This window comes from Coptis chinensis, chromosome 1 (genome assembly GCF_015680905.1).
Source record: "Coptis chinensis isolate HL-2020 chromosome 1, ASM1568090v1, whole genome shotgun sequence".
Taxonomy (NCBI): domain Eukaryota; kingdom Viridiplantae; phylum Streptophyta; class Magnoliopsida; order Ranunculales; family Ranunculaceae; genus Coptis; species Coptis chinensis.
Window position 1 is genome coordinate 7,687,446 of NC_141456.1, and position 9,254 is coordinate 7,696,699.

Sequence of the window (9,254 nt, forward strand, 5' to 3'; positions counted from 1 at the left end):
ATAGGAGATTCTATAGAAGATGGACGAAGACACAGACAAACACTGCTAGGGAAGATAAGAGATGTGCTGGAGATGAAAGATGGATGCTGGGGATGGTGATATTCAAGTTCAATCAATCAATCAATCTATTACATTCAAGTATTCGGATTGGAAAAGACTGTCACTATGAGTTCAGGCTGATCCATCCATGAGATCAATAAAAACTGACATTGTTCTCGCGAACAATTTTAATGTTGCACAAATGGAGTTACCGAAATGATATTAATGATCAAGTGGTTGCTAATAGTGCGGTAGAGAAAACAAAAACTTGATGAATATTTTCTCATACTGGAGGGTAATATTCATCATTTTTTATTATTTTTTGAAAAGTTTTTTCTTTTTTTTTGGGTCAAATCTAGTCAACTGTCAAAACTGGGTCAATTGGTGAAAACCGAGTCAAACTGGTGAAAACCGGGTCAACTAGTGAAAACTGAGTCAGACTGGCCCAAACCGGGTCAGACAGGTCCAAACCAGGTGAACTAGATCCAAACCAGACGATCCAAACTAGGTGAGGGTCACCAACCTTCCTACCCTGGGTGCTTGCATCGGATCACTTTACACGAAAAAAGTTTTGTTTGGAAAGGAAATTGAATCTGTGAAAAAGTCAAATAACCGAACAAATAACCCTTTATTCCTTTTAGCTCTCGTCCCATTCCTGTTTTGTCATCTTGTGAATATAATGCAAATCCAACCACTGAGTACTTACCAATAATATATCCTTCTCATGCACCGACTCCAGCTCTATATAAACACTTAGATCAGGAGGAGAAACCATACTTTTGCGTCCAGCAAGCCGAAGCTCGAGGAGTACTGCCGCACCATGCGTGGTAAGCCAATCTTTTAACTATTTTTTTTCAAACTAAACTATTGCAATCACATGCGACTTCACTTGACGTCTAGACATGAATCAAGCGCATGCAGTAGCCCTTATAAATAAGATTGGAAATAAGAACTCATACCTTGCAAACGTCCAGGAGGAAGAAAAGCAGATCGTGTCGAAGTGCCACACAGTCCAAACCAAGCCATGTAACACATTTTTTTTCTTTTCTTTTCGAACTAACAGTGATTTTTTGGGGCAACACATATAATGGAATCTTACTTACCTTATTCACCAATGGCAGACTTGCTCTCACGTGCTCTTGGTATTTAGCAACTGTAAAATTTGGAGACACTTCCTCAGCAAAGGTTAGACAATTTATTTTTCACTACACATATTACAATGGAGTGAAATATACATGATATGCATGAAAACAAATACAACTATATTAGCGTGAATATGCATGAGTGGTTAGATTATGATGGATGTGCAGACCAAATTATTTGAATGCTATGTTAGTACAAAAAGTACATGGTTTAGTTAGGAATATTGGCTTCAGAATTGTCTACGTGCTTGAAATCCTAGATTTTTCATCATAAGCCATCCAAAGCAAAACCAAGTTTTCGAAAACAAATCATTTTTTTTTTTTTTTTTTTTTTTTTTTTGAAATTCATTTTGAAAACAATGTGAAACAAAATATTTTTTTATCCACAGAACAAGAAATACCACAAATGATTGCATCACAAGTGAAGGTGGGGGAATGAGTTGCCGACAAGAATGTGAGCATGAGGACGACCATCGGATAGAAGTACGATCAAACTTGGCACCTAAGAATTAGATGATATTCTTTTCCCTTTGATTGCCTGACCTTCACAACGTACTGAACGACGTCCAAAACTTTCTTCCAAAACAGACAGAGCATAAAGCATAGGACCAATCTTCTAGAGACGACTTCCTCATACATCGCAATCACTAGTAGTGAATTCTCCAGTGCCTTCCATTTTTTTTTTTTTTTTGCCTCGAGTACTTCTCAACTACGAGATATAGTGGACTTAGAGATCAAGAGCGGACTTTCATAGGACTATAATGTAGGCTTAGGTGATGGGCTCAGAAAGAAGGGATATGATCAAAAAATTATTTTTGGAGTAGAACTTGTCATATAAAGGGAGGAGTAATTGGAATGATGGTAGTGAGATGATGATACGGATCCCAAATCTCAAATGAAACTGCCTCTTGTTTAGGTTTTCCATTTTGGACCGGTGTCGATTATTTTGTGCAACTCTAAGCATTTTGAGTTCTGACGGGGGTTTTTTTTTTTTTTTTGAAAGATTTTTTTTTTTCCCTTTGCACTAGGATTTTCTTCAACATCTTCTTGGGATAAATAACATGGGGGTGATTGTTTCGTGATCAAAGATTGATGGAATGATTCCCCTGGAATATGACAAGTTCTATAAAAATAGGTATGGGTGATCTATGGGTAGGCTAAGGATTTATTAGGCTAAGTCCAATGGTGCGGCAAAACACTAAATATCACGTAAATTGTGATCTAACGGTACGTGAAATCGCTAACCCGCTAACGCTATCGGTATAAGTTTCGCTATGTATACAGTCAATTTTAACGATATAGCGTATGCTTTGCACTCCAAAACGAGTGGCGGCCAACAGAACAAAGAGCCACACGCCAGTGTGAATGGCGGTTACAAAAGTTTGTTTTTTCTCTCTCCAAGCCACATGCCATTGTGAATGGCGGTTAAAAAAAAAAAAAAAAATCTCTCCAAGCCACACGCCATTGTGAATGGCGGTTAAAAAAAAAAAAAAAAAAAAAAAAAAAAAATCTCTACACACCGTGTAAATGGCGGTTACAAAATTGTTTTTCTCTCTCCAAGCCACACGCCAAGATTAACGGCGGCGTTTACAATTTTTTTTCTCCCAGCAGCTTATAAAAAAAAAAAAAAAAAAATTCTCTCCTACACGCCAGTGTTAGTGGCGGCTACAAAAGAAAAACCATTGGGTGGAACAAGACTATCCCACTAACCGCATATACTGTGCTATTATGGTTTAGTGTTTTAGAGGTTCAAACCATTGGACTCAGCCTTAGGCTTCCTAAAAGATATGGGCTTATATTGTGGGAAACAAAAGAATACGCTAAGGCTCAAATGGGCTTCAAATGGGAACATATGATATTAGGCGGGCTTATGAGGCTAAAAACAAAACGATCAAAGATGGCCTATTCCATCGTCTTTTTAAGATTTCCACTATACTCTTTGTCTTAAAATAAACAAAGTTGGGTCAAAAGTAGTACTTCTTTAATTGGTCAGCATTGGTAGGATTTTCCATGTAGAATCTTCATAGTGAATGGACATTCACTGTTGGGTTCGAACTTTCTAGTTCATTGATTCCACTCTAGTCTGGATCCACTTGTTCAGCTTTACTTGTAACAATCTGTCTCCATTGGTATCTAAGTCCCTGTGGAACATCAATGCGCTCCTTCATATCTCGGCTCTCAAGAATGTTGGTCATAGATGAACTCCTCTTAGCATTCCGCTCTTTGATGTAGTCAGATTCGAGTCAGCTGACTTCTTTGATAGATAGCTCTCATGTCTTCGATCGAGGCTAATGATGCAATATGGAATTTGCCCTCTCCAGGGTAGGGTAGCTGGTTGGTTGATTGGCTAAGTAGCCGTTGATTGATGGAATGTAGAATATTCCCCTTCTTCAGTAGGGTAGTTGATCAAATGATGCTGTAGAGTTTTACCCTCTTCACAAGGGTAAATGCATAATGCTGAATGCTGAATGCTGATGTTGATGTTGGTGATCTTAGACATTTGAAAAATCTTCTCAAACATAACCGCTAAACTTTCTTCCTCCTCAATTTCTTCTTCTCGGTGAGTGATTCTCTCATCTACGAACAATGAAAATCATGTACCACCTTAAGACAATAGATTGTCATAGATATGATCAACACTTCTATGTATTCCTTCAGTAATTTGATCGGGGCTTCAACGCCGTAGGGATCAAGGTTATACCAATCTGCACATAATGTGGTTCATCTGTGGTGCCAAGGTTGATGGTCTTTGTCTCCACAATGACTAGCGTCTGTCAATCCTCAGACTGCTCATGAGAAAGAATGGACTCAGCAGCTTCATTGTCCATTCCTTCTTCATCATCGGGGGGAGGGGATCATAATAATCTGCACAAGTCATTCAATCATCTTGCACTAAGGCAAGTGGGTAAATCATATTCTGTGGGCTTTCAGAAACTTTTTTTGATTTTTTTTGTATTTTTGATTTTTTTTTGAAATATCTGGATTTTTTTGGATTTTGGAAATATTTGAATTTTTTTGGATTTTTGAAATATTTGAATTTTTTTTTGGATTTTTTGAAATATTTGATTTTTTTGAATTTTTGAAATATAACTATATACAAAAGGAGTTAGAACAAAAAGTTTCACGCCCTTTGAGCCTTATCGGATTCATCCGGTGGCTCAATCGGAGCAATATAATGGCTGGGGATTGGATCAATAATGACTTGCATTCCCCAATCATCATAGTCTCCATCAATGAATGGATCCTCATCAGAATCTAAGGTCTCTAAAAACCTTTCACAAATCTCATATTGCGTCTGGGAGTCGGAAAGTGGCATGTTCTCAACATCCACTAGAACTGGGTCAACAATAGATTCCATATTCAACAGATCATCCAAATCAAGTATGGTCTGAGGGTCCAATTGGACATGATAAAGTGTGATAGTCTTGTCTCCTGGGTCAAATCTTAACCCTAGGGAACTGGCTAAAGTAAAAGATGGAGTATAGTCTATACCTGACGAGGAGGATGTCGATCCAACCTCATTTATCCAACTAAACTGTCTAGCCTCATGATCCAACCTAAGTTGGCGATATCTTGAATAGGAATTAACATCTGGCTCTGAAACAGTAATTTCTGAGTTTGGATATGGGTCATCATCTTCGCTCCATAACATGTTGGAATCAATAATAGCATCAATCTCTGCCCCTAGATCAGGTAGAGCCAATCCGAGATAATTCACCATGGCACTAGAATTGATAAACAATTCTGACAGTCCTTCCACAACCTCCTTAGTATAGCCTAGCCCTTTTCGATCATCTTGACTAGGAATCTGCAGCGGTTCTAAGATGCCGTTTTGGGTTTTTCCCAATCCAAGTCCTAGAAAATAGTTCTGCTCACGAAATATCTGAGTCGTCTTGGGATTTCCATTGCAAAACGGGGTAGGGAGCTTCTCCTTGTCGGGTGCTCTAAACTCCACAATCCCTAATGGTTCCTCAGTGTAGTTACACTTTCCTTCAATCATTGGTATTACCTTATTCTCTTCTGAAGAATCTAGATCATTTGAATCACCAGTGATGCAGATAATCTTCCCTTGCCATAAGAACTTAAGCTTTCTGTGAAGTGTAGAGGGAATTGCGCCAGCCTGGTGTAGCCATGGTCTGCCCAAAAGGAAATTATAATTAGCCTCGATGTCCATAGCTAAGAATGTGACTTTGAACACGACTGGACCTATTTAGACGTCAGTTGTGAACTCGCCAATGACTTCTCTTCTCTGATTATCAAACCCATGAACTGCTCTGGCTGTATCCTTAGTGGAAGTGAAGTCTTCCGGCATGGTTCCAATGGCTTTCGCAGAATTGACTGGGCAGATATTCAAACCGGATCCGTTGTCAATCAGTATAAATGGCACCTTATGGTTGTTGCAATGCACCGTAATAGTCAATGCTTTTGTGTGGGTTATTCCATCTGCGGTCAAATCATCATCAGAAAATGTTATGGAGTTTGTCTTCCTGAGGGAAGCAACTGTACGTGCCAAATCATTCGGCTGGATGGAAGCTAGAACGTGAGCCTGGTTCAAGGCTTGAAGAACTGCTTGCCTATGTTGGGGTGATGCCATGAGTAAACCCCATATGGAAATGTTGGACTTGGTTTTTTGCAATTGTTGGATTACTTCATTACCATCCTGCTTCTCTGGTTCAGTAGACGTGGGCGGGTCAGGCCGTTGGGCCAAAACCTGATCCTTCTGTAAGTGTAGTGGCTGGTATATCCTTCCTCCTTTTGTCAAACCATGAGTCTCAATACATTCCTCTGCCAAACTAGGTTCTAATTGCTTCAACTAATGTAGTGAGATTGTTGAGTCATCTTTACTTTTCTCGGGCTCAATTAACTTCTTCCCTAGAACCTCCTCGGTATCGTGACTCTTGGTTGGCACAAACTGGACCTTGGGGATTGTGATAGGAGTTGGGATCACCGCCACCGAAGTTGGATTCTGGTGAATCACGGGTCCTTGAGGTTCTGACCCAACTTGTGATGCCTCGGATTGAGATGTATTCAAAGGATCTACCCATTTCGTAGTGGGCATCTGCATCATAAAGGATTCTAGATGCTCTCTAGTCAACTTGAACGGCTTTTGAATATGTGGAGTATGTAGAAATGGTGCCACCACCTCATTTAATTGGATACCTCTAGACTTTGTTTGCCCCATGCATTCTCTAACTGCATCATGAAGATTGACTGGCCTTGTGGTGCTAACACTGGACTCTTGCTTGATAGGAGTAATAAAAGAAGATGGATCTTTAGTCTTGACCGGCTTTAATGTGTGAACTCCCCCATTATGGTATGGCAATGGATTTGTTGTCACATTCGGAGTGCCAAGATGTGAAAAATCAATTCTTCCCAAATCAATCAAATCCTGGATCGTATGTTTAAGAGCACCACACTTCTCTGTAGGATGTCCTGGAGAATGATGAAAATCACAGTGTTTTGAAGTATCATACCAGTATGGAATCGGATTTGGAGGAGGCCTAGGTTGCAATAGTGTAACTAGGGCTTGTTGGATCAAAGCCTTGAGAATAACCGACAATGGGTACGGTAGCTCTGTGAACTGCCTCTGAGGCTTGGGGAACCCTCTATTTTGATATCCTTGTTGTCTTGGAGGATATACAATTTGATTGGAAGAAGGGTTGTTTGCCACCTCCGACTGAATTTGCGTATGTGGCTAAGGTTGAACTTGTGTAGCAACCACATTGGCTTCTTTGTTGTTCACCGTTACAGTGGGAGACTTCTTCTTCTGCGGGTTAGATCCTGTAGACATTGAGCTGATGGGAGAAATATTGTCAGATGATAACCCATCTTCAATTTGTGATCCAGTGGCAACTAAGGCTTGATATGTCGGATGATAACTAGCACTTAGCCTGGTCGCATACTCTTGGTTCAAACTTTTCATAACCAATCTAATTTGCTCTTGCTCTGTGGGCCTATCAATGATTTGGGCCGCTTTTGTCCTCCATCTTGTAATATACTCGGTAATGCTTTCATTCAGACCTTGCTTCAAAGCTTCAAGTTGCCTTCGGCCCATTTGGATATCAGTGTTGTAAGAGAAGTGAGCTACGAAAACATTTACCAGTTTAGGCCAAGTCTTGATTTTTTGCGTTTCAGTATTCATCCACCAAGTAAGGGATGCACCCTTAAGACTCATCTGGAATAGTTGAACCATCAGTTCTGGCCTGATTCCTATCGGTTGTAGATAACTTGCATACATACGAATGTGGGCCTTTGGACACCGGTTCCCTCATATCGCTCCATCTTTGGAAATTCAAATCCATGTGGTACTCTGATCTATGGATATGGACATAGATTATCAAGGTCCAAGTCTTCACCTTTCATCTTGGTCATTGTTTTTTTCAATTTCTTAATCTCCTCCATTACGGGGTCAACTGGTGGTTGGATTGGGTTTTGCACTTGGTATTAGGGGTTCGTGTAGAATAGTGGTTGTGGAGTTTGTGGAAAATATGTTGGGGTTGGTAACATGAATGGGTTGGACATCATGGTTGTAGTTGGAATTTGGTTTGGACTTTGAAAAGTTTGATAAGTGGATGGTTGAGGCATGTAGGTAGGGTTATCTTGAGGAAAAAATTGGGACGGAGTATGGGTTGGCATAGGAACATGCAATTGGGTTGATCTATGTGTAGCATACGGAGTGAATAATGAGGTTGGTAGAATGGTAGGGTTAGGACTAACCATAGGGGGTAGTGTGATACCTGGTTGTTATGGTTGACCCAGACTTGGAGTTGTTGCAAACTTTGACATCATCTTGAGAAACATCTTTTCCATTGCCTTCTCCATCAATTCCTCTTGACTGGTAGGGGTTGACGATTCACCAGAATTACTTGTATGTAGACTTCGGATGTTCGCTGATAAAACTTGTCCCTTAGATGGAAGTGCTAGTGGAGAACTTCCTTGTGGCACATACATCTGTGATGAAGATACAGGTGGCAGCGATAACTCTTGAGAAGAATCGTCTGGTAGAATCTCCATTTCAATCAGCGAGTTAATGGTTGCACGAGATAACCTTAACCTTGGTCTTCTATTCCAACTGGCTTCCGGATAAGCCTTCTTCTTTCCTATCTTAACTGAAACACCTCGACAAAAACGTAAGTCTGACTCTCTAGGGATGTCCCCAGCAGAGTCGCCAAAAAACATGTACGCACAAAAATGTGTACCTAGGTCTATGCAATTGATTTTAGAGTCGCCACTAATTTTATTAAGGAAAAGTTGAGTAAAACCTATGTGAAGGACTAGCCCTCAAAACTAGATAATTATTGGGTTCAGGAGTCAAGGTACGATGTGGGAAGGTGTTAGGCACCCATGCTCGCCTGGTAAAACCAACCTTACTTCTATTGAGGTGTAATGTATTAAGATAGGCAAACGAAGAAATCTTGAAACATTAATCTACCAAGTTGGATGATCTTCACTAAATTATTTAAAAGCAAATGACTATATGCTATAGTAAAACTAAAATAACAAATAATCCTAATATGCAATACTAATTAAAATAAAAGAGAAAAGAAAGAAGTCACCTTGTTTGGAATGTTGCCTCATACTTGATTGTAGATTGATTGATTGATGATCTTGATTGATTGTTGATAAATGATGACGATAAACTTGATTTGGAATTGACAACTATGATTTTTGGATTGAAACAGGTGATTTGAGAAAAAAAACAATTTTTGGTGAAAAGGAGCTTCTACTCAAGATCGAAAGAAGGGAAAAGAAGACTAAAAACGAAGAACACAAGGAACTTCATTAGAAAAACCTCAAAGTTGAAATTTTACCTTCAACTCCAGATTAAACTAAAGAAGTTCTACTCTAGAATGATGAACTAGAAAAGAAAAAAAAGAAGAGCACTCAAGAAAAGAAAACTATTAGGCTATTAGCTCTGAATAGCTAGGTCTAGATTATTAACTCCGAATTTCTAGCTCCAGATTCTTAGCTCTGGATCTTCTTTATGAGTGAATAAGACTCATATTTATAGATTTTGGGTGTGGATTCAAATATAGTAATGAGTTTGATCCAAAGGCTGAGTATTGATGAAGA

General features: G+C 39.5%; 1 long non-coding RNA gene across 1 annotated transcript; it reads left to right on the plus strand.

The window, feature by feature from the left end:
- The first annotated feature begins 817 nt into the window (after positions 1-817).
- On the plus strand, positions 818-8,976 carry LOC147521822 (uncharacterized). The gene is made up of 4 exons (XR_015194547.1): positions 818-866; positions 1,014-1,065; positions 1,161-1,224; positions 8,864-8,976. It is a non-coding gene; the product is annotated as an uncharacterized LOC147521822 (long non-coding RNA).
- The last annotated feature ends 278 nt before the right edge of the window (positions 8,977-9,254 follow it).